We start from the raw sequence: 24,927 nt of genomic DNA on the forward strand, positions 1-24,927 counted from the left end.
GGCGACTGTTGGCAAACGGGATCATACTGTAAAAAATACAATTGAGAATTTGTCATGGGTTACACGGTATTTTTGGACTAAGTTATACCTTATTTCTGTCATACTTTGCCAAGAGTCTCCCATCGTTCTTCGTGTAATTAGCGGTGTAGTTGTAGAGGTTTTGGATGGCTCTGTAAGTTTATACTGTTTATACTAATCTTTCGTAAATAATTCAGAAATGTTGCCTTATAAAAAGTGTGTTTTACCGTTGGAAACAACAGATAATATCAAAATGGGAAGTTTGGAAATAACAGCTTTCTGATATACAAATCCATTTAAAAGCTTAATATATGACTCACCACGTTAATGTGCTAAAGTAGTTCCATAAATGGAACTGTGGTGAGACCTATGCCTACTTCGGTGGCCTTGGAATCGCATGGAACCCCTGATGTCGCTGCGTCTTCCGGCAGTGAGCATCTTACCGGTCAGCCATCACTCCAAGGTGAATGGCGGACAGTGGTGGGCTCGCGCGTGCCTGGCCGAAAGGCGAAGGTGGGATCTGGCCGCGTGGCAGCTGCCTTACCCCTTTCCAACAGGTACGGGGTGCTTCCTAGTGGTGATGACATCGTTTCCGAGCCACCACAGGATGCCTCGCCTGTTGGGCCAGTGGCCGATTCTCCGGCAAGGTCCCGACAGTCACAGAGGGCGGGCCTATTAGTTATAGGGAGCTCCAACGTTAGGCGGGTTATGGAGCCCCTCAGGAAAATAGCGGGTAGGTCGGGGAAGAATGCCAGTGTGCACTCGGTGTGCTTGCCGGGGGGTCTCGTCCGTAATGTGGAGGAGGCCCTTCCGGCAGCTATTGAACGCACTGGGTGTGACCGGCTGCAGATAGTAGCACATGTCGGAACGAATGACGCCTGCCGCTTGGGTTCTGAGGCCATCCTTGGTTCCTTCCGGCGGCTGGCTGATTTGGTGAAGACAACCAGCATCGCACGCGGAGTGCAAGCTGAGCTTAATATCTGCAGCATAGTGCCCAGAGTCGATCGCGGTCCTCTGGTTTGGAGCCGTGTGGAGGGTCTAAACCAGAGGCTCAGACGACTCTGCGACTATAATGGTTGCAAATTCATCGACCTCCGTTATTGGGTGGAGAACTGTAGGGCGCCCCTAGACAGGTCAGGCGTGCACTACACACCGGAAGCAGCTACTAGGGTAGCAGAGTACGTGTGGCGTGCACACGGGGGTTTTTTAGGTTAGAGGGACCCCCCCTTGTGCGAAACGATACAATACCTGACGGATTACCAGAGAGGACATTATCATCGTTGATAAAGAACGTCCGTCCTCAGAGACCAAAAACAGGAAAAGTTAACGTAATATTGGTAAACTGCAGGAGTATCCAGGGCAAGGTTCCTGAACTAGTATCTCTTATTGAAGGAAATAGTGCGCATATAGTATTAGGAACGGAAAGTTGGTTAAAACCGGAAGTGAACAGTAACGAAATCCTAGACACAGAATGGAATATATACCGCAAGGATAGGATAAACGCCAATGGTGGAGGAGTATTTATAGCAGTAAAGAATTCAATAATATCCAGTGAAGTTATTAGCGAATGCGAATGTGAAATAATCTGGGTTAAGCTAAGTATCAAAGATGGGTCAGATATGATAGTCGGATGCTTCTATAGACCACCTGCATCAGCAACCGTAGTAGTTGAGCGCCTCAGAGAGAACCTGCAGAACGTCGTGAAGAAGTTTCGTGATCATACTATTGTAATAGGGGGAGACTTCAATCTACCAGGTATAGAATGGGATAGTCACACAATCAGAACTGGAGCCAGGGACAGAGACTCTTGTGACATTATCCTGACTGCCTTGTCCGAGAATTACTTCGAGCAGATAGTTAGAGAACCAACTCGTGAAGCTAACGTTTTAGACCTCATAGCAACAAATAGACCGGAACTTTTCGACTCCGTGAATGTAGAAGAGGGTATCAGTGATCATAAGTCAGTGGTTGCATCAATGACTACAAGTGTAATAAGAAATGCCAAGAAAGGAAGGAAAATATATTTGCTTAACAAGAGTGATAGGGCACAAATCGCAGAATATCTGAGTGACCACCATCAAACGTTCATTTCTGAGGAAGAGGATGTGGAACAAAAATGGAAAAAATTCAGAAACATCGTCCAGTACGCCTTAGATAAGTTCGTACCGACTAAGGTCCAAAGCGAGGGGAAAGATCCACCGTGGTATAACAATCATGTACGAAAGGTACTACGGAAACAAAGAAAGCTTCATCATAGGTTTAAGAGTAGTCGAATCATAGCTGATAAGGAAAAGCTGAACGAAGCGAAAAAGAGCGTAAAGAGAGCAATGAGAGAAGCATTCAACGAATTCGAACATAAAACATTGGCAAACAATCTAAACAAGAAAAAGTTTTGGTCATATGTAAAATCGGTAAGCGGATCTAAATCTCCTATTCAGTCACTCGTTGACCACGATGGCACCGAAACAGAGGACGACCGAAGAAAGGCAGAAATACTGAATTCAGTGTTCCGAAACTGTTTCACTGCGGAAAATCGTAACACGGTCCCTGACTTCAGCCGTCGCACGGACGCCAAAATGGAAAATATTGAAATAAACGATATCGGAATTGAAAAACAACTGCTATCACTTAGTAGCGGAAAAGCATCCGGACCAGACGAGATACCCTTAAGATTCTACAGTGATTATGCTAAAGAACTTGCCCCCTTTCTATCAGCAATTTATCGTAGATCGCTGGAAGAACGTAAAGTACCTAGCGACTGGAAGAAAGCGCAGGTCGTTCCCATTTTCAAGAAGGGTCATAAATCAGATGCGAATAATTATAGGCCTATTTCGCTTTCGTCAATCTGTTGTAGAATAATGGAACATGTTTTGTGTTCTCGTATTATGACGTTCTTAGATAATACAAATCTCCTTCATCATAACCAACATGGATTCCGCAAACAGAGATCATGTGAAACTCAGCTCGCCCTATTTGCCCAAGAAATTCACAGTGCCGTAGACACTGGCGAGCAGATTGATGCCGTATTCCTGGACTTCAGGAAGGCATTTGATACGGTTCCGCACTTACGTTTAGTGAAAAAAATACGAGCTTACGGAATATCGGACCAGGTTTGTGATTGGATTCAGGATTTCCTAGAAGAAAGAACACAACATGTCATTCTTAACGGTTCAAAATCTGCAGATGTAGAGGTAATTTCGGGAGTACCGCAGGGAAGCGTGATAGGACCTTTATTGTTTACAATATACATAAATGACTTAGTTGACAACATCGGTAGCTCCGTGAGGCTATTTGCAGATGACACGGTTGTCTACAAGAAAGTAGCAACATCAGAAGACTCGTACGTACTCCAGGAAGACCTGCAGAGGATTAATGCATGGTGCGACAGCTGGCAGCTTTCCCTAAACGTAGATAAATGTAATATAATGCGCATACATAGGGGCAGAAATCCATTCCAGTACGATTATGCCATAGGTGGTAAATCATTGGAAGCGGTAACGACCGTAAAATACTTAGGAGTTACTATCCGGAGCGATCTGAAGTGGAATGATCACATAAAACAAATAGTGGGAAAAGCAGGCGCCAGGTTGAGATTCATAGGAAGAATTCTAAGAAAATGTGACTCATCGACGAAAGAAGTAGCTTACAAAACGCTTGTTCGTCCGATTCTTGAGTATTGCTCATCAGTATGGGACCCTTACCAGGTTGGATTAATAGAAGAGATAGACATGATCCAGCGAAAAGCAGCGCGATTCGTCATGGGGACATTTAGTCAGCGCGAGAGCGTTACGGAGATGCTGAACAAGCTCCAGTGGCGGACACTTCAAGAAAGGCGTTACGCAATACGGAGAGGTTTATTATCGAAATTACGAGAGAGCACATTCCGGGAAGAGATGGGCAACATTTTACTACCGCCCACATATATCTCGCGTAATGATCACAACGAAAAGATCCGAGAAATTAGAGCAAATACGGAGACTTACAAGCAGTCGTTCTTCCCACGCACAATTCGTGAATGGAACAGGGAAGGGGGGATCAGATAGTGGTACAATAAGTACCCTCCGCCACACACCGTAAGGTGGCTCGCGGAGTATAGATGTAGATGTAGATGTAGATAAATAAAATTTGTACAACAAGTCTAAGGTGTCTTCGTATACTTTATCAGTTATTCTGCAGCGTTTTGAGAGTGTGCTTCGTATCACCATAGCAAACTGGCCGACAACATTGCCCTATCGTATGCATAAAACGACTCAATTGTTGTCACTAACATAAGCAACTGTAATGGCTGTATAGTTTGCAGGAAAGAGCCAATAAAGTTAATTTAAAAAAAAGCAGCTAGTAGTAATGTAGTGACCGCTACCTACGTCGACTACTGTGATCACGCACGCTAGCTCCGTTCGAGTCATTTAAAGATGCAGTCGTGGCGCGAGTTGAGCAACTGTGCGGTGACAAATGAATGGTGTTAACCGCCTAGTTAGTGTCCGCCGCTTGGAGCGCTTTGTTAATGTTTATTACTTACTTCTAACTGTTTGATTTTATGTTCATTGTGCGTTCTTCTTTATATTGAACAGTCACCTATAGCAACTAATTCTTTAATTCTTTTCGTTCTGTGTTTTCGAGTTAGTAAAATTTTCAAGCCTGTTCTCAGCGTGTGATTGAACATTATTAAGTACGGGTAGCACTTTATACGATCCAATATCCCCGTCAATATTAAATAGCATTAAACACAAGAAGAGTAGTGATAAGTTTGAAAATATTTTCTTTGATCAGTGAAAAGAAGCATAAAAAGAGAAAAATATATTATCTTGATTTCACTGATAGAATATTTTTAAAAAGCAGCATTTTCTTCCGATCAAAAACTACGAAAAGGGTTAATGCTGACTGATTGATAATTAGATCTTTCAACCTGAGATGTAATTTTACGTAGGATAAAGAATGGTGTATAGACTATGAATTCTGGCCGGTAATAAAAAGGAAACAGTAAGTAAGTGTGCATGATTTTGCTTCTGTGTGACCATCAAGTAATTTTTGACCGTTCATTGACACGAATTAATGATTGATATTAACGTACTGATAATACGTTTTCGGTGGCGTTGTTATAGATATAGCGACAGACGAATATGTGCAGTGCGAACAGTTTTGCAATGCACTCCTTAGTTGTTTATAACAGAGAAACATTTTACACTACTTAAAAGATAACGAAGTACTCTGATTTGGAATTAGAAGCTATTCGTGAATTAATTTAACACCAAACTTTCTTTTCAGGTATTAAGGTACGCATTCTCCAAATGATTCATTGCGTATATTTGTGCATAAAGCACTAGTTTATTGAAAGAAAATAAATTTTGGATCACTACTTCATTAAAGTAAGCATCTAACTAAACGGTAGAAGGAGGAATATTATCATAAGAAAAGTTACACAAAACAGCATAATTCTGGACCGAGGAAGATTATTGTTGGTACCGACTTTAAGAATAGTGATTGACAGAGTAACTAATACAAAGATTTTGCCATCGTTGTGAAATAATAATGTAAAGACTTTAATAACGTGTATTAGCAGTCTAACGTAAAGCTGCTAAAACTCCTTGATAATTAATTGAAGTCAAACTAGTTATCAAATAGGATGCTGTTATGTACAATGAAGTGGTGCCGTATTGGAAAGGAGGGACGGTTATTTGAATTACTTACAACGTTTAACTACGCTTTTCCGGCCGATATCTGGAAAAGTAGCTCGCTGACAGGAGGATTGTATCAATTCCACCGTGATTCTTAGACTGCCAGTGCTCACCACCTTTTGTAAAACCACTTCTCTTTCGACCCCTTACACCTGCTGACGATGTTGGAGTTCCTTCCTCAAAAGCAAAGGAGGTTTTACAGTAAAATTTGCAACTTCTGGTCCTGAGGCTGAGAGATTTTTTTTCTTGACTTTTAATTATGTTGTTCTCTGATAAGAAATTTGAAAGAAATGTGAAGTGGTTTTTGTTGACTACGGCTCTACTACCTAAAATACTACTGCTATATTTCTGTTCTTGTATTATCACAATGAAAACATAGAGCATCTGTATCAGTGACACTTCAAGCAATAACTTAGTTACTGGCACTTGGAACCAGTCAGCTTTCTGGTATGCCACTTGGAACGTTCTTAATAAATTATTTATTTTCTCTTTTTGAGAGAAATCTGTAAGATCTCTCTCATATCCTTTGATTTTTCTAAATTGTTCATTGTCTTTTGACACTTGGTAATTATTTTCAAATATGCCAACCTCTCCGAGAGAAGTGTCTGCCATTGTTTTCTTTAGGTTTTACAATGTTTAATACATGACAATCTGGGTCCACACTCTTCGTTCCCCCCTAATCCAATTAAAACTTAAATCCAACCGACACCAAACAACAAGGTGGTAAGTTAATAAAAAGAACACGAGGAGATACTGGGTTGTATCTCACTAAATCCACTTTTACTGTCATTAAAAAATCGGTTAAGTTTTGTTCGTAGCAATTAAAAGTCAGTTAATATTGGATTCCACCAGTAATTGCAGTTTGAAAAGAGCAGAAACAATTGCAACCACCCTTGTATTTAGCTCCTTTTAATAAAATCTAGTTAAACAATTTGATACTCCCGTCAACAGGTCAAGGAACAAGCAAGTTAATTGTAACTGAAATAATAGTTTTCAATCGTAAGAATTAACTTTCGAACGGTAGAAATTTCATACGTGTGTTGCGCTGCCCTTGCAGCAAGTTAGCATTGTGGGTCCCTTGAGAAGAATAGAGCACAAGTGAAGTATTGAACAGACCCGCCACTTAGGGCGTAGCTTTTCTAGCTCGACAGGGGTTCGTCACTGCGTGTTCCAGAATAGGACTTTTGATAAAATATCAATACACAGACATTTTTTCAAAAAAATATTAATATATCGTCGACATTTTTCCCGAAATATCGATACACCGATATCAAAAAGGCAGTATCGAGTGCCAATCTTTCTATTTTACATTATATTTTTTCGCAATTTTCGATAAATATTTGAAGTTGCTATTTTGAAACTATAGCAGCACATAATTTTACTTTCATTGTGTGAAAGAATCTTACTAGTTTTTGAGCTTTCATCACGACTGGTCTTTCTCTTTGAGTGTGTAAAGCAAATATAGATGGCACAAAGAAGTCCGATAGAAATGGGGGGGGGGGGAGGGGGGCGGTGTGAATGGAATAACAAGATATCTAACGTGAGGAAATAGCACACCAGGTGCGTCAAAAGAAAAAAGAACCATTTTAACGCTCCTAGTATGCTATTTCTTCATATCACCACTGGCAATGGAGGGTGAAGCTTTGACAATGCGAGCCACTCGTGCTGGCGAAACGTCAGTAAAATCGTTAGATGAACGTCGGCCGAAGAACCCGAGACCGAAGCCAATTGGCAGTTTGATTACAAATTTTGCTGAAATTTACGACAGTATGTTAATTCACAACGTCAGGTTTTCTAACTAATTATAACTTGTGTTAATTACAGTTCAATGATCTCAAATAATGGTAATGATGTTGATTCGGTATATAAGTAAATGGTATAGTTTAATTTTCTGATAGAAATTAAGAAAAACCATACTTTGTAATTTTTGTTTATTACGTATTGTGGATTGGGTAATATACAAGCTGCTAAGCTTTTAGTGGTATCGAAGCATTCATTACCTACCCTACAACTATTTTTATTACACCACGCTGTCCACAAAGCGTCCTCGTTCTCTGTCTCGGGACACGACATTAAGCACCCACTGGCATGAAGACTTCCTGTTCCCTAAGTATGCCATAGACACACCAGTTGAAAATGTCAACCTTCCGGGAAATGTCCTTGAGGTAGGCCTACACACGTCGCTCCGCTTTCACCATATATCCACGCAGCGAATATCGTAGTCATGCAGCGACAGCCGCGGCCTCCACGACCGGTCATACTCATACAAGACTTCATGGTCGTTTGCAAATTCACGACAGGACCGTCTCACATTTCTCAAAGCGAGACGCTTTCCCCATACGTGGTCTGCATTTCCTTGTGGGTTCCGATGGGCGTTCGTCCCTTTCCCCATAGAAAACGAGTCACACTTTGGTGTTAGTACGCACAGAGTATAAATATCTATGGAGAGGGCATTCGGATGAGCAGAATGAGAATTCTGTCCTCAGCATCTCCTGCAGCTCAAGCCACGTAATTTCGGGACGGCACATATGGTTCAAATGGCTCTGAGCACTATGGGACTTAACATCTGAGGTCATCAGTCCCCTAGAACTTAAAACTACTTAAACCTAACTAACCTAAGGACATCACACACATCTATGCCCGATGCAGGATTCGAACTTGCGACCGTAGCGGTCGCGCGTTTCCAGACTGTAGCGCCTAGAACCGCTCGGCCGGCCCGGGACGGCACATTTTAGCCCGTATAGCGCTTAGCGTGTTTTGAGTGTTATTACCTTGCTGCTACATATAGGTCACCACCAGACAAATGTACCGTGAAACTTTTTATACGCGTTTTACAGGCAGATTAACAATTTGATACCGGGAATTGAAGTTGGCTTGAAAGTATGAACAGCAATGATATTGTGATTTTTTGCCACAGAATCATAGCTCAGATTCCACTTTATTTACGTTTTTTCTGTAACTAGATGAGAAGTGACAGCCAACAATTTTTTAGGTTTTCTATTGTACTGACTCATATTGTCGAATCTCTTTTCTGATTAATTACGTTACAATGACACTGTAGTCGGCGCCGAAGTGTTACGAAAACACAGCACGTTTGGAACTATGAAATTTTTTACAGTAAACACAGTAAGCCATTTGCACCATCTGCTTGTCCCTTATTATTTTTTCTTTGTGTACCCTACTGTGTGTTATAGACAAGTAAAATAACCATTATATTTTTTCACCATCTCATCAGAAAAGTGAAGCCATACGCTATGCGCAAAAAATAACAAATACAAGTTCGGAGCTCGAATTTTGGAATAATGAAAGAAGTGACTTCCAACAATATTTTTTTAGGTTTTCTATTGCACTGATTCGTATTGTCGAATCCCTTCTAATTAAGTACGTTACAATGAAACTGTATAGGAAACTGTCTCATGCAAAAATACTTAGATACACACAAGGGTTGGAGAACCTGCATAAATTGGAGGAAATTAATGAGAACGTCATGAATAAATTTTATCTGCATACGAACATAGCAGTAATATGTATACACTGAGTAGCAGTTTACTCCGACACACTTGCAAATTTATCTGGTACTTGTCACGTAAACACATGGCCATAGCCGCGCGGGATTAGCCGTGCGGTCTCGGGGCGCTGCACTCATGTACTGCGCGACGGGTCCCGGCGGAGGTTCGAGTCCTCCCTCGGGCATGGGTGTGTGTGTTTGTCCTTAGGATAATTTAGGTTAAGTATTGTGTACGCTTAGGGACTGATGACCTTAGGATTAAGTCCCATAAGATTTCACACGCATTTTTTTGAACACATTGCCATAAAACCGCAAAACTTATCTCTACAATACAAGACTATAATACCATGTCTCGATATTTTTCAACATATGAAGTGCCTCATATCAATATGACATTTACAGTTATATATTTGTTGTACATACGTATGAAAACTAACTGACCCTCTTTTCACAAACTTCTCTTTTCATCCGAAGCAATAACAATATGCACCATAGCTGTTACTAAAACTCAGACGCGTAGAATCGTATATAAAACAAGGCAAATACGTGTAATATTCAATTTTCGTCATTACTGCAAATTGTAGACAAGCAGCGTCGTCCCAAAATCACGTGACTAGGCCGGTCTGATGTTGAGGACCTGCCCAGTTGACTATGCTCACACCATAAAACACGTACACTATGCTCGTACGCTGTACGCAGAAACAGCCGGGCGGTAAAAGTTCCACAGCTGGGAATGGATATGTTGAGTTCGCATTTGCAGTAGTAATTTGGCTAAACAAAATAGGGGCAAAGACTTTCTGATTTGCCTTCGTACAAAAGGAGATAAGTTGTTGTTTGATTCCCCTGATAAATGTGGGACTTGGCCAATAGAGCTTCTTCCATTTCCAGTGATTTCCCTAAATCGCTCCAGGCAAATGCCGGGATGGTTCCTTTGAAAGGGCACGGCCGATTTCCATCCCCGTCCTTCCCTAATCCAATGAGACCGATGACCTCGCTGTCTGGTCTCCTTCCCCAAAAACAACCCATCTTCCATTTCCAATCTTCAATTGTTGCCTGTGGTCCACCTTAGGCCGAAGTCCAGTAATGAAGAAGGAAAAAAAAAAAAGAATGGTTCAAATCGCTCTGAGCACTATTGGACTTAACATCTGAGGTCATCAGTCCCCTAGACTTAGAACTACTTAAACCCAACTAACCTGAGGACATCACACACATTCATGCCCGAGGCAGGATTCGGACCTGCGACCGTAGCGGTCGCCCGGTTCCAGACTGTAGCGCCTAGAACCGCTCGGCCACCACGGCCGGCGAAGAAGGAAATAGTTGAATTACTCGTATTTTGCCCCCAAATACCAAACGCCAAGTACTCCGTTACACTACCTTGGGGTCGATGACCAAAGCAGTTAACATAGGGTGGCTAGGCTTGGCGTCTGGACGTGATGGCAGCAAGACTTCCAGGGCGTGCGGAAGGATTCCCCCGACAAAGATGAGATTTATCACTTCGAATCTTATCCATTTGCAGTCTTAAGTTGTTTCCTGTGATCCACTTTAGACCAGAGTCAAATAACAAACAAGGAAACAGTTGAATTTTTTTTTTCGGCAAAGACTGAACACCAAGTGCTCCGTTACACTACGTTGCAGTTGATGACCAAAGCACTTAGCCGACCCGTGTGGCCGAGCGGTTCTAGGTGCGTCAGTCTGGAACCGCGCGAGCGCTACGGTCGCAGGCTCGAATCCTGCCTCGAGCATAGATGTGTCTGATGCCCTTCGGTTAGTTAGGTTTAAGTAGTTCTAAGTTCTAGGGGACTGATGACCTCAGATGTTAAGTCCCATAGTGCTCAGAGCCATTTACACCATTTTTGAACCAAAGTACTTAACATTGGGTTGCTAGGCTTGGCATCTGGATGTGGGGACAACACGACCAATGGAGCGTGAGGGAGGATTTCCCTGACAAAGATGAGATTTGGCACTTTGAATCTTTTCCAGTTCCAATCTTAAGTTGTTTTTGTGGTCCACTTTAGGCCGAAGTAGAATAATAAACAAAGAAACAGTTGATCTCTTTTGTCGGCAAAGAGCGAACGCCAAGTACTCCATCACACTACTTTGGGGTCCGTGACCAAAACAGCTAACAGCGGCCGACTGGGCTTGGCGTCTGTATGAGCTGTAGCACTGGGGCGTGCGGGAGGAAACCTCAAACCAGAGCATTCTCCGGCGCGGCTGCGCTAACCGCGTTAACACGGCCCGCGGGCAGACACACACGCGGGCCGCGGCCTGGCCTTTTTCTGCTCCCTGGGCGCGGCGCTAAATTAGCAAAAATTGGCTGTAAATCAGGCAGGTGTGCGCGCGTTTATATTTTGATTACGTAATTTTCCGATTCCCCGGCGCCCGGCGCGCTCGCGGCGGACGTCCGCTCTGGCCGCCGCGTAAATCAGAGACCGCGGCGCTGCGATGGCCGGCTTCCAGGGACGGTCAGCCGCCAGCGCCCTTCCGGCCATCTGCTTCTGCCGGGACGCTGAAATACGCGCCTAATTGGCCGCTCCCTAGCCGGACGGCCAATTTAAAATTAATAATTTTGTTTCGCGCTGCGGCGCGGGGGCCGGAGGGATCTCGCGGCGCATTTATTTGCGGCCGCTTTACTACCGGCGGGAAACAGAAATATGGACGCCCAGTGGATATTTACAGTGTACTGCACCGTCACTTCCAGCGCGCGGCCTGGTTCCAGCCAGATTGGCGTAGTGTAGATGCTGTCATTTGTGGGTGTCGTCAATTACTTGATTAATGAAAGAAGGCACCTGTACTGCCTATCACTATTTCCCTATTCTTTTTCTCACCCCTTTGCACCGAGGCGTTCCAGGATCTGCACGGTTATAAACGAGTAAGCCATGGTTAGTTTAAGGGATGTCCGGCTATCGTTACTATCGCCGCCGCGTTAACTTCAACCACTCATCTCCTTGGAACGGAACGTATGTGCCCAGCTGCTTCCGTGTAGTGCATACCAAGGTGACTAAAGTCATGGGATACCTCCTAATTTCGTGTCGGACCTCCTTTTTCCCAACGTAGTGCAGCAACTCCACGTGACAAGGACTCAGGAAATCGTTGGGAACCCCCTGCAGAAATATTGAGCCACGGTACCAGTTTCTTTCTTTCTTTCTTTTGCTTGTGCCTTTTTCCTGCAATGACGCAGGGTCGGCATGGTTAATCGGGTTTGGCAAGGTTAATTGAAGGGGTGGCCGGATGCCCTTCCTGCCGCCACCCCGTACCCCCCGGGATGGAATTAGTGTACCCCAACTGTCTGTGTCTACTGTAATCCATGGAATAGTGTGAACGTGTTCAGATGTCTGTGAGCCGTGTATCTGAGGGCGGGACGTGGGGACCAGCCCAGTATTCACCTAGTGGAATGAGGAAAACCGCCTAAAAACCACATCCAGGCTGGCCGGCACACCGGCCTCCGTCGTTAAGCCGCCGGGCGGATTCGATCCGGGGCCGGCGCGCCTACCTGAGTCCAGGAAGCAGCGTATTTGCGCTCTCCGTACCCTGCCGGGTCAGCGATGGTACCACTATAGCGTCCATAATTGCGAAATTGTTGCCAGTGCAGGATTTTGTGCACGAACAGAACTCTACATCGTGTCCTATAAATGTTCTGAGGGAATCATGTCTGCTGATCTAGGTAACAAAAATCATTCACTCGAACTGTCCAGAGTGTTCTTCAAACCTATCCCAAACAATTGTGGCTAGGTGACATGACACGTAGTTATTCACAAAAATTCCATCGTTGTTTGGAACCATGAAGTCCATGAATGGTCTCCAAGTAGCCAAACATAACCATTTCCAGTCAGTGGTCGGTTCAGTTGGACCATAGGACCCAGTCCATTTCATGTAACCATAGCTCACACCATTGTGGAGCCACACTAGCTTGCACAGTGCCGTGAAGACAGCTTGAGTCTATGGCTTTGTGGGGTCTGCGCCACACTCTAACCCTACCATCAGCTCTTACCAGCTGAAATAGGGACTCATCTGACCAGGCCACAGTTTTCCAGTCGTCTACGACCCATCCGATACGGTCAAGAGCCTAGGAAGCGCGTCGGTCTGCTGCTACCATAGCCCATTAACGCCAAATTTCGCCGCACTGTCTTAAGGGATTGGTCCATCGTACCTCCCACATTGATTTCTACGGTTATTTAACTCATTGCTGCTTGTCTCTTGGCACTGACATTCTGCGTAAACCCCGCTGCTCTTTGTCGTTAAGTGAAGGCCGTCAGCCCTTGCGTTGTCCGTCGTGAGAGCTAATGCCTGAAAGCTGGTATTCTCGGGATACCTTGACACTGTGGATCGCGTAATATTGAATTCTCTAAAAATTTCCGAAATGGAACGTCCAGTGCGTCTAGCACCAACTACCATTCCACGTTCAAGGCCCGTTACTTTCTGTCCTGTGGCCATAATCACGTCGGACAACTTTTCACATGAATCACCTTGAGTACTTAAGGTAGCTACGTCAATGTTTTATACCTTATCTACGCGATACTGCGGCTATCTGTATATGTGCTTACGGTTACCCGATCAATTTTCTCACCTCAGTGTAATTCATGGCCGGCCGCTGTGGCCGAGCGGTGCTAGGTGCTTCAGTCTGGAACCGCGTGAACGCTCGGTCGCAGGTTCCAATCCTGCCTTGGGCATGGATGTGTGTGATACCCTTAGGTTGCTTAGGTTTAAGTAGTTCTAAGCCTAGGGGACTGATGACCTCAGATGTTAAGTCCCATAGTGCTCAGAGCCATTTGAACCATTTTTGTTATTCATGTGAAAGTGAGCGAATGTTATCCAAAAGGTTGCGAGTCGTGTAACCTATGGGAGATTTGGGCATCAGTCCAGTACTCACCTACTGCAATGCGGGGAGCCTCGTAAAAACCACATCCATCATACAGCCAACTTTACTAGAGGTGCCAGTGATTCTCGTCCTCAATCAACCGGGCAGATTTGGTACGGGGCCAAGGCACGTCCACGTCCTAGAAGGGCACTTTTACACACACAGCTATTCTGGCTGGGTGTCACTGTTTCCCTATTAGAAATAAATGCATCCTCACCTGCCGGTTTTCTGTCCCCTGACAGTGGAGACATCAGACTTGCTTACCTACTTCAGATGTTCCAATGACCAGAATAAGTAACATAAAGAATGAAGCGGACAGGTGGAAAAGTACAGGTCAGTAACAGACAGCAAATTTCAAATAAATCAATAATATTGTCTGCTAAGTCAAAATAATCGAAACGAAATCAACCCACGATTTTGAATTACTTGCAGACTGACGTCTGGCTGTAGGACAAGAAGAATACATAGAAAAACTACAAGAAACAACTGGTAAGTCGACCAGTACCTAGAAAGTGGAATTTGGTGAACTGAGATGAACTGTTGGAGGTACATACACTCTAATGGAAAAAAAAAGGAATCACACGAAATGGAGGGAAATCGCTAGATGTCATGTACGTGCACAACAAACAAGTGATTACTGTTTCAAAAAAATTGACTGATTTATTCAAACGAAAGAGCTGCGCATATTGAGCAACTCGATAACGCGTTGGTCCACATCTGGCCCTTATGCAAGTAGTTATTTGGTATGGCATTGATTGACAGAGTTGTACGACGTTCTCTTGTAGAATGTCGTCCCAAATTCTGTCCAATTGGAGCGTTAAATCCTCAAAATCCCGAGCTGGTTGGAAGGCGACGCCCTTAATGTTCCAAAAGTTATCAATTGCGGAGAGATCCGGCGACTATGCTGACCAAAATAGGATTTGGAAAACACGTACACAAGCAGTAGGGACTCTCGCCGTGTTCAGACGGACATTATCTCCCTGATATGTAAGCCTTGGCTGGTTTAAATGGCTCTGAGCACTATGGGACTTAACATCTATGGTCATCAGTCCCCTAGAACTTAGAACTACTTAAACCTAACTAATCTAAGGACATCACACAACACCCAGTCATCACGAGGCAGAGAAAATCCCTGACCCCGCCGGGAATCGAAACCGGGAACCCGGGCGTGGGAAGCGAGAACGCTACCGCACGACCACGAGCTGCGGACTGTAAGCCTTGGATGGCTTGCCATGAAGGGCAACAAAACATGGCGTGGAATATCGTCGACGTACCGCCGTGCTGTAAGAATGCCGCGGATGACAACCGAAGAGGTCCGCAATGAAACCAACTGGCACCCGGACCGTCACCCCTGGTTTCCGGCCGTACAGTGGGCGGCAGCCAGACTGGTGTCCCACCACTGTGTGGAACGTCTCCAGCTACATCTTGGCTGGTCGTCGTGGCTCAGTGCGAAGCGGAACGCATCACTGAAGACAGTTCTACTCCAGTCGATGAGATTCAAGACCGAAGATGTGTCTGGAGGCGCGCCGCAAAGTAATGGGATACCAACCTGACTGGTGCCCGCCAACCAGGAGCAAACGTCTGGGCTGCCATTTCTTTTCTTATCTTGGTTGTCATCCGCTTCACCCCTAAAGCACAGTCTACTATATTCCATGCCCTAAGTTTTGGTTCATAGGACATCCGCAACTGAGAGACACGATAATTAATTTAGAGAGATCCTTGTTTTGTAAGTAAAACTGCCTTTTCCTGCTGCTAGTTACTTTATTTATCCCATACGCGTTTCGTCTTCTCCTGTCCTAAGGCTTCATCAGTGGGATCTATAACGATACAGTTTTGTTATTTTTAGATTTGTAAGTAGGCTGTTTAGGTTTTTATGTTGGTAACGCCACGCAGCGCTCTGTATGAGAATCACTGGCTGTGCTGTGTGCAGTCTGTGGCTGCGTGGCATTGTTGGAATATTCGCTATTGTAGTGTTGGGCAGTTGGATGTGAACAGCGCGTAGCGTTGGGCAGTTGGAGGTGAGCCCCCAGCAGTGGCGGATGTGGGGAGAGAGATGGCGGAGTTTTGAGAGCGGATGATCTGGACGTGTGTCCATCAGAGACAGTAAATTTGTAAGACTGGATATCATGAACTGATATATATATTATGACTTTTGAACATTATTAAGGTAAATACATTTGTGTTCTCTATCAAAATCTTACATTTGCTGACTATGCCTATCAGTAGTTAGTGCCTTCAGTAGTTAGAATCTTTTATTTAGCTGGCAGTATTGGCGCTCGCTGTATTGCAGTAGTTCGAGTAACGAATATTTTTGTGAGGTAAGTGATTCATGAAAGGTATAGGTTATTGTTAGTCAGGGCCATTCTTTTGTAGGGATTTTTGAAAGTCAGATTGCGTTGCGCTAAAAATATTGTGTGTCAATTTAGTGTCGATCAGAATAAGTAAAGAGCGAAATGTCTGAGTACGTTCAGTTCTGCTCAGCTGTTTGAAAATCAAATAACGCATGGGGTTTATTAGCACAATCATTCATAAATTTTTCTAAGGGGAGGTTTCAGATTATTAAACAGTTCACTTTGCGATTTGTTTTTGTAAAAAAAGTAATTACTTACGATTTGCTGATCTGCATTTCCTCACATCTAGCCTGGAGGTCGCACTACCACTTTTATCATTGCTATATACTCACATATTTGTGTTCTCGCCTTCCACACACTGTTCACCATGTTTCTCACCCTTTTTTATTGTTCTTTTGTCACTCGATACAACTATTTCTTCGTACACTGTTTTTGACAACTAAATATTGCGACTCCATTACGTGTTTCATCTTTTTTGGCATGTTTACATATTTGTTGCCAAGCTAACGAAGTATATGTTCGAGACTAACTTCTATTTATGATGTTTATACCGTGTGTATGTATGAGTGAGAGAGAGATAGGGATAGAGCCGACGACTTTTTTTGGGGGTGGGGGGAGGGTGTACTAGGTGTTAGCGAGTGGTTGAAAACTTCGGTGACAGCTAATTTCACTTTTTGTTTCAATATTCTGTGGAAGGGTTCATGGACGAGTGAGTGTAAAGATGTTGGGTTCTATTATTATTATATTGGACAGTATTATTATATTAACACTTTTTGTGAAAGTTACTCTATTATTTTATCTGTTAGTGTAAACAATGAATTGCTTGGCATGTGTACTTGGTCTCTCAACAGGATTTCCCCCTCTGCTTTGATTTTCTGTGTAAAATAGTGTACGACGAAATAGTTGTATCGAGTGACAAAAGAACAATAGTCCACCACAAAAAACAGTGAGAAACGTGGTGAACAGTGTGTGGAAGGCGAGAACACAAAGATGTGAATATATGGCAGTGATAAAAGTGGTAGTGCGACCTCCAGACCAGATGTGAGGAAACGCAGATCAGCAAATCGTAAGTAATTACTTTTTTTTACAAACAAAACCGAAGTGAACTGTTTAGTAATCTAAAACTAACAAAACTGTATCGTTGTAGATCCCACTGATGATGCCTTAGAACAGGAGAAGGCGAAACGCGTATGGGATAAAAAAAGTAACTAGCAGCAGGAAAAGGCAGTTTTATTTACAAAACAAGTATTTATATGCTTACTGCGGAGGATGGCCACACAAAAAAACTTGTTAGAGAGATCCCATTCAGTTACGTTAATATTTATTCAAACCATGGGGATTTTAAAATCCATCTTCAGGTGTATGAAATTATTGCATTTGATAACAAATGATATGCAGTCGGGCCAGTCTGTGCGAGAGCTCCAGTCATTCCATGTTGGCGGAAACTGTCCGCCGCTGCGCATCCGCATGGTAGGAACGCCAACCACTGACTGTCCCGACAGCATGTTAGGTGCTAACCAAATACAGTAATTTCATACACTTGAAGATGGGATTTTAAAATCTCGTAACCGGTCCTGATTTGAATAAATTTTGATACAACTGAAGCGGCTCCCTCTAAATTAATTATCATTCTATGGCTTGCTTTGATGCCCTCATGTCAAGCCATCCCGGGCTCATGTTTCAGCAAGACAGAGCCCACCCAGGGCTGTCGTTTCTACTGCTTGTCTTTGTGCTTGCCAAACTCTGCCTTGGTCAGCAAGATCGCTGGATCTCTTCCGAACTGAGAATATATACAGGGCTATTACAAATGATTGAAGCGATTTCATAAATTCACTGTAGCTCCATTCATTGACATATGGTCAAGACACACTACAGATACGTAGAAAAACTCATAAAGTTTTGTTCGGCTGAAGCCGCACTTCAGGTTTCTGCCGCCAGAGCGCTCGAGAGCGCAGTGAGACAAAATGGCGACAGGAGCCGACAAAGCGTATGTCGTACTTGAAATGCACTCACATCAGTCAGTCATAACAGTGCAACGACACTTCAGGACGAAGTTCAACAAAGATCCACCAACTGCTAACTCCATTCGGCGCAGTTTAAAGCTTCTGGATGCCTCTGTAAGGGGAAATCAACGGGTCGGCCTGCAGTGAGCGAAGAAACGGTTGAACGCGTGCGGGCAAGTTTCACGCGTAGCCCGCGGAAGTCGTCGAATAAAACAAGCAGGGAGCTAAATGTACCACAGCCGACGGTTTGGAAAATCTTACGGAAAAGGCTAAAGCAGATGCCTTACCGTTTACAATTGCTACAAGCCCTGACACCCGATGACAAAGTCAAACGCTTTGAATTTTCGGCGCGGTTGCAACAGCTCATGGAAGAGGATGCGTTCAGTGCGAAACTTGTTTTCAATGATGAAGCAACATTTTTTCTTAATGGTGAAGTGAACAGACACAATGTGCGAATCTGGGCGGTAGAGAATCCTCACGCATTCGTGCAGCAAATTCGCAGTGAACAGACACAATGTGCGAATCTGGGCGGTAGAGAATCCTCACGCATTCGTGCAGCAAATTCGCAATTCACCAAAAGTTAACGTGTTTTGTGCAATCTCACGGTTTAAAGCTTACGGCCCCTTTTTCTTCTGCGAAAAAAACGTTACAGGACACGTGTATCTGGACGTGCTGGAAAATTGGCTCATGCCACAACTGGAGACCGACAGCGCCGACTTCATCTTTCAACAGGATGGTGCTCCACCGCAGTTCCATCATGATGTTCGGCATTTCTTAAACAGGAGATTGGAAAACCGATGGATCGGTCGTGGTGGATATCATGATCAGCAATTCATGTCATGGCCTCCACGCTCTCCCAACTTAACACCATGTGATTTCTTTCTGTGGGGTTATGTGAAAGATTCAGTGTTTAAACCTCCTCTACCAAGAAACGTGCCAGAACTGCGAGCTCGGATCAACGATGCTTTCGAACTCATTGATGGGGACATGCTGCGCCGAGTGTGGGAGGAACTTGATTATCGGATTGATGTCTGCCGAATCACTAAAGGGGCACATATCGAACATTTGTGAATGCCTAAAAAAACTTTTTGAGTTTTTGCATGTGTGTGCAAAGCATTGTGAAAATATCTCAAATAATAAAGTTATTGTAGAGCTGTGAAATCGTTTCAGTCATTTGCAATAACCCTGTATATGTGTGCGTGTGTGTGTGTGTGTGTGTGTGTGTGTGTGTGTGTGTGTGTGTATGTCGTGTGACTAGGGCCTTCCGCCGAACTCTGTGACCGAGCGGTTCTACGTGCTTCAGTCCGGAACCGATCGACTGCTACGGCCGCAGGTTCGAATCCTCCCTCGGGCATGGATATGTGTGATGTCCTTAGGTTAGTTAGGTTTAAGTAGTTCTAAGTTCTAGGGGACTTATGACCTCAGATGTTAAGTCCCATAGTGCTCAGAGTCATTTAGGGCCTCCCGTCGGGTAGACTGTTCGCCGGGTGCAAGTCTTACGATTTTACGCCACTTCGGCGACTTGCGCGTCGATGGGGATGAAATGATAATGATTAGGACAACACAGCATCCAGTACCTACGCAGAGAAAATCTCCGACCCAGCCAGGAATCGAACCCGGGGCCCTTAGGATTGACGTTCTGTCGCGCTGACCACTCAGCTATCAGGGGCGGACCCAACTGAGACTGTATGGAGGATTATGGATAGGGCTCTCCAACCACCTCCGGATTTTGACGATCTAACGCGCCAGTTGGACAGAATTTGGCACGATATCCTTCAGGAGGACATCCTGCAACACTATCAATCAATGTCAAGCCAAATAAGGGCCAAAGGCGGACCAACGCGTTATTGAGTTGCCCAATTTGTGCAGCTCTTTCCCTTGAATACCAATTTTTCTGAAATTGTATTCACTAGATCGTGGTACATGTACATCACTTCCACCGATTTCCGTCCCATTCGGACAATTTATTCGTTGTGCGCGGTGTTTTTTTTTTGTGTATCGAAATAGGAAGCAATTGCCCGTGAGGAGTTACAGATACGAGCGCAAAGACGGGGACAGCGCGACAAATCTTACCTCGTCAGCACTGGTGAGTTCACTGTAGCAGCTCCTCGTTGTGCAAGCAGAGTGATAGCGTAAAAGAAATTACCGAAGCAGCCATGAGTATACTATCGCGAAGCAAACTTACTAAAACTGACTGACTGCACAAGACTGCTCCCAAGGTGATGGAAATCAACAGATGTACATGAGCCGTGAACGGCTCGCGCTTATCCCATTTGTTTGTCATCTTCTATTACGGTACTGCCGCCTCATTTTCTTATTCCATTTACTGACTTCCTGCCTTACTTGCCCGTGAGCGGCAGCAGCAGCGCGTATCGATAAGTGCACTGTCGTACCATTGTAACATTACGAGTTGAGATAGCTGTAACGGAAATCGAATAGCGTAAAGTTATAATTAAAAACGCACGCCGCGCGATTTAATTGAACAGCGTAAAGTTATCATTAAAAACGCACGCCGCGCGATTTGTGACGATTTGGTTGGTCATAATAGTAATAACATGCTTTTGAATACAATTAAAATATAACGGCGATACCTGTTTAGTGTTATTGGAAACAATATGTAGTAAATTAATGAGTAAGGTAGCCGATCATATAAGAAGAGGTGAAATTGGTCATATTAAGGTGTTTTGCTTTATGTCGACTAAGCCCATGATACGGCGTCTTTTTTTCCGTTTACTCTTAGAAAAAAAAAAAACAAGTAACGAAGTGCTAATTGTGCGTTGTGAAAAATATAGGGGCGAATTTTAAATAGCTGCGGTGTATTATCAGACTAACAAATGGACATTTAGTTACACGAAATCGCGGATAGCGAAGTGTGGTCATTAAATTGAGTACACCTACAGGGCGGTCAATTCCGGGATAAGTCTATTCGCATCTCACGAGGGACGCGGTATTGAGACCGTTTTTTTTTTTTTTGTTATTATATCGGCTTCAATTTATAAAAAGGAGAAAAGCTGTATTATTATCATTGACTGTTGGTGTTAAGCAACCAAAACTGTTCATCAAAGGGTTTTGGTGAATGAGTGGTGAATGCGAAATGAAACTGTGAACGAAGTTATGTTAAATAAAGCAGAAGAGACAAGACAGTTTGGTTGTGTCTGTTATTATTCCATCAACCGTAACATTTCTTCTCGTTGTACGAAATAGACGATCGTTATGACAATTTGCTTTGAAGGGATCTTGTTACGAGTTAAGTTTTGGGGACCTGGTCAACAGGGGATATTTCGTAGATCTTAGCTACTGCAGCTATTCTGGAATCAGGTGCTACCGTGACCGTTGTGTGTTGTCAATGGCTTAAGGTCATCATATGCTCTAAGATCGACGCGCCTTTCCTCTTGGTATAACGGTGTCTCACGGTAACAACGACAACGCCGACGGCGAAGGAAGATACGGTAGACCATCTCTGGAGCGACCGATAGTATTTCCGGGTCGTCGTGTGTCTCGTAGTCAGTTCGGGACGGACCACTTGTGCAGCAGCAGTGAAGTCGGGGATGGAGCGCCGGTGAGGCGCCGACAGCCAGTGCTCGCCGACCGCTGGCGACACACATGAACTGTCCGACGGAGGGAGATTGGAGCGGGACGACCGTTGGTTGGTCGTTCGGTTGGTCGTCTCATCGGCCGACGTATACTTGTTCCTTTCACCGTTTCCGGGCCTGGAGTTGGTCGGTTGGCGTGGAGCAGCGAGGAAATCTCCGTGGCGCGTGTCTGGCCGGGGCTCGCTGTCAGAGTGTGAGGGGCTCACCCTCTACGAGGTCCGCGGCTCACCGATCCCGGACAGGAAATTTGAGTCTTAACTTAATCTACCAGTCAGTCCCAACTGTTCACATTGTGTCGTTTGAATTTCGTTGTGGGCTGTTTGGAGCGGAAGTTATCCTGTCGCTTGGTCTGTTGACTGTCTGTCGGTTGGGTTGCCGTCGGATTGAGAATTGTTGGGTCGACTGCCAGCCAGTCTGATCTAAGCGAGCGTTAATGTTTGAAATCCAGGCCGACCCTCGGAACTTCTGACCGTCCTTGGGTGTACTGCCTTTTTTTTATTTGTTCTTGTTTTTTGTACTTGTATGGCTTCTAGCCGATTTTTTAAATTAAGGTTGTTTTGCCCTTAAGGCGTAAGATCCTTTAGGCTTTCAGCCTAATTTAAAGAACTGTTTCACGTAAGACCTTTGCCATTTTAAAGCTTTTAACGTTGTTGAATTTTAAGTGTTGGGCCTTCAGTCGATTTTGAATTGTTTTGCTCTTAAGGCCGTCAGCTTAAATTAAAGGACTGTTTCACGTAAGGCCGGAGTGGCCGAGAGGTTCTAGGCGCTACAGTCTGGAACCGCGCGACCGCTACGGTCGCATGTTCGATTCCTGCCTCGGGCATGGGTGTGTGTGATGTCCTTAGGTTATTTAGGTTTAAGTAGTTCTAAGTTCTAGGGGACTGATGACCTCAGAAGTTAAGTCCCGTAGTCCTCAGAGCCATTTGAACTATTTGAACCACGTAAGGCCTATGGTATTTAAAAAAATTAATGTTATGGAGTTTTAAGTGTTAGGCCTTCAGCCGATTTGAATTTAACTTGTTTGCTCTTGAAAGGTCTCATTCTTGGGGCCTTCAGCCTAACAAAGGAAATGTTTTAAGATAAGGCTTTGCCTTTTAAATTTCTGTTTTTGTTAAGTTTTGCCTAATTAAGAACTGTTTTACATGAGACCTTTGTTTGAAAAAATTAATGTATTGGGCTTTCAGCCGATTTTTAATTCAAATTGTTTGCTCTGAAAATCTCAGATTCTTTGGGCCTTCAGCGTAAATAAAGAACTGTTGTAAGATAAGGCTTCTCTTTAAATTTCTGATTATGCTTGCGTTTTAAGTTATTGGCCTTCAGCCGTTTTTAAATTAAAGTGGCTTTCAGCCGGCAATTAAGTCCCAAAGATTAAAGCTGTGTGTTTAAAAAAAATTTTTTTTGGGGCGCTTCTAATGTTTGATCAAATAATAAAGTTGTATGTTCGACTGTAACTGACAGCCCCTTATTTTGGCCCCTTTCCACAATTTAAACCACCTGTGCTGTCCTGCGGGTTAAGCCGGGCGTCTCAGTACAATAAGATGGCTGCAATTCTCGCACTACTACCGGTAACGATGTGATACCAACTAAGAACTACAACGAAATGGAGGTCGCAGAGTCTCTGCGATTTTGTTAACTTGGACGCAGCACCGTAGTGTCACTCCTCTGAGTGAAAGATGTCTATAGCCAACTTTACCGGGGGCTGCAGTGAATACGTTTTCTGCTGCTTCTGGCTGTATGGGCGGCTCACCCTCCCCATATTTAAGTTGGGTAATCCGTCCTGGAGCCAGAACAACGGACGCGGGAGAAATTAGCGGTCCTTTGCAGTGGCATGTCTGCAGCCGAAATTTGAATTTAACAGCTCCGAAATTCTGCTAGCTTCCGTCAGCTTGCTGCTTTTCTAAATTAACTTATGAGTGAACATCAAAATTGACAGTCCTTTACTTACGCAACCCACTGGTGGTTCCAGATATCTGCACAAAGTTCATTTTAATGCATAAATTGACTAATTTTATCGACTTTTTAATAAATTAAGCATAATACCTGTGATTACGAAGGCTGATCAATAAAGACTGGGTGATTTTTTTCACAGAACTTTAATATTCCATTTCAATGCTTACACGGTTTTTTTCAGAATGCTACACTCCTACTTGAATGCACTTTTTATAGCGTCTCTGCGAGTCCTCGAATACACGGTGCGGGCCATTCTTCGTCTTGTGAGTTAACGAGCATTGCGCTCTCATTTAAATATGTGGCCGAAAGAGTCAGCCTACAGGAATTGTGAAACGAACCGTGTCGTCGAGGACCGTGTGCCACAAAGGGAACAGATTCACCACGAGATTGGGAAATTCACAGGCGTCTATTGTCCATTGAAGCCTAAGCACTGTAGTGTGCGAATGAGACAGACGAGAACCTGTGTGATAGGGAAATCCAGTAGAAGGCCTTTGTGGCCAAGGAGACGTAACAGTGTTAAGTATGGCGGACCTAAGATCGGCCGTAAAGGGAAACATTTCTGAAAACTATTTAATTCTGTAGTAATGCAGGGAATCAAGCCAAAGTAATTTTAACCTACCATCTTCCATAAATTTTCATGGTGATCCCAATAAAACTTGAATATTGATCATATCTATAATATTTCGGATTTACTGTTAGAGTGAAATTAACAAGTTTTGTAACAAAGACCTGAATGCTAAAATCTGAACGCTTTGGTTGATCTTGACGATCGACATTTCATATAGACGCGCTTCATTAAAATGACAAACGGTATAAAGATCAACTCTATAACTTTATTTGTTTAAAACATAAAGTAAATTTAAATTATCAGTATTTAAATTTAAGCATCATTTCCTCCGCACAAAACACATTGAACGATGACAGCATTGGATCATTAGGTAATAGAATATTTGTTGTAAAGTTTAGTGCATAAT

The sequence above is a fragment of the Schistocerca cancellata genome, chromosome 8, assembly GCF_023864275.1.
Source record: "Schistocerca cancellata isolate TAMUIC-IGC-003103 chromosome 8, iqSchCanc2.1, whole genome shotgun sequence".
Lineage (NCBI taxonomy): Eukaryota > Metazoa > Arthropoda > Insecta > Orthoptera > Acrididae > Schistocerca > Schistocerca cancellata.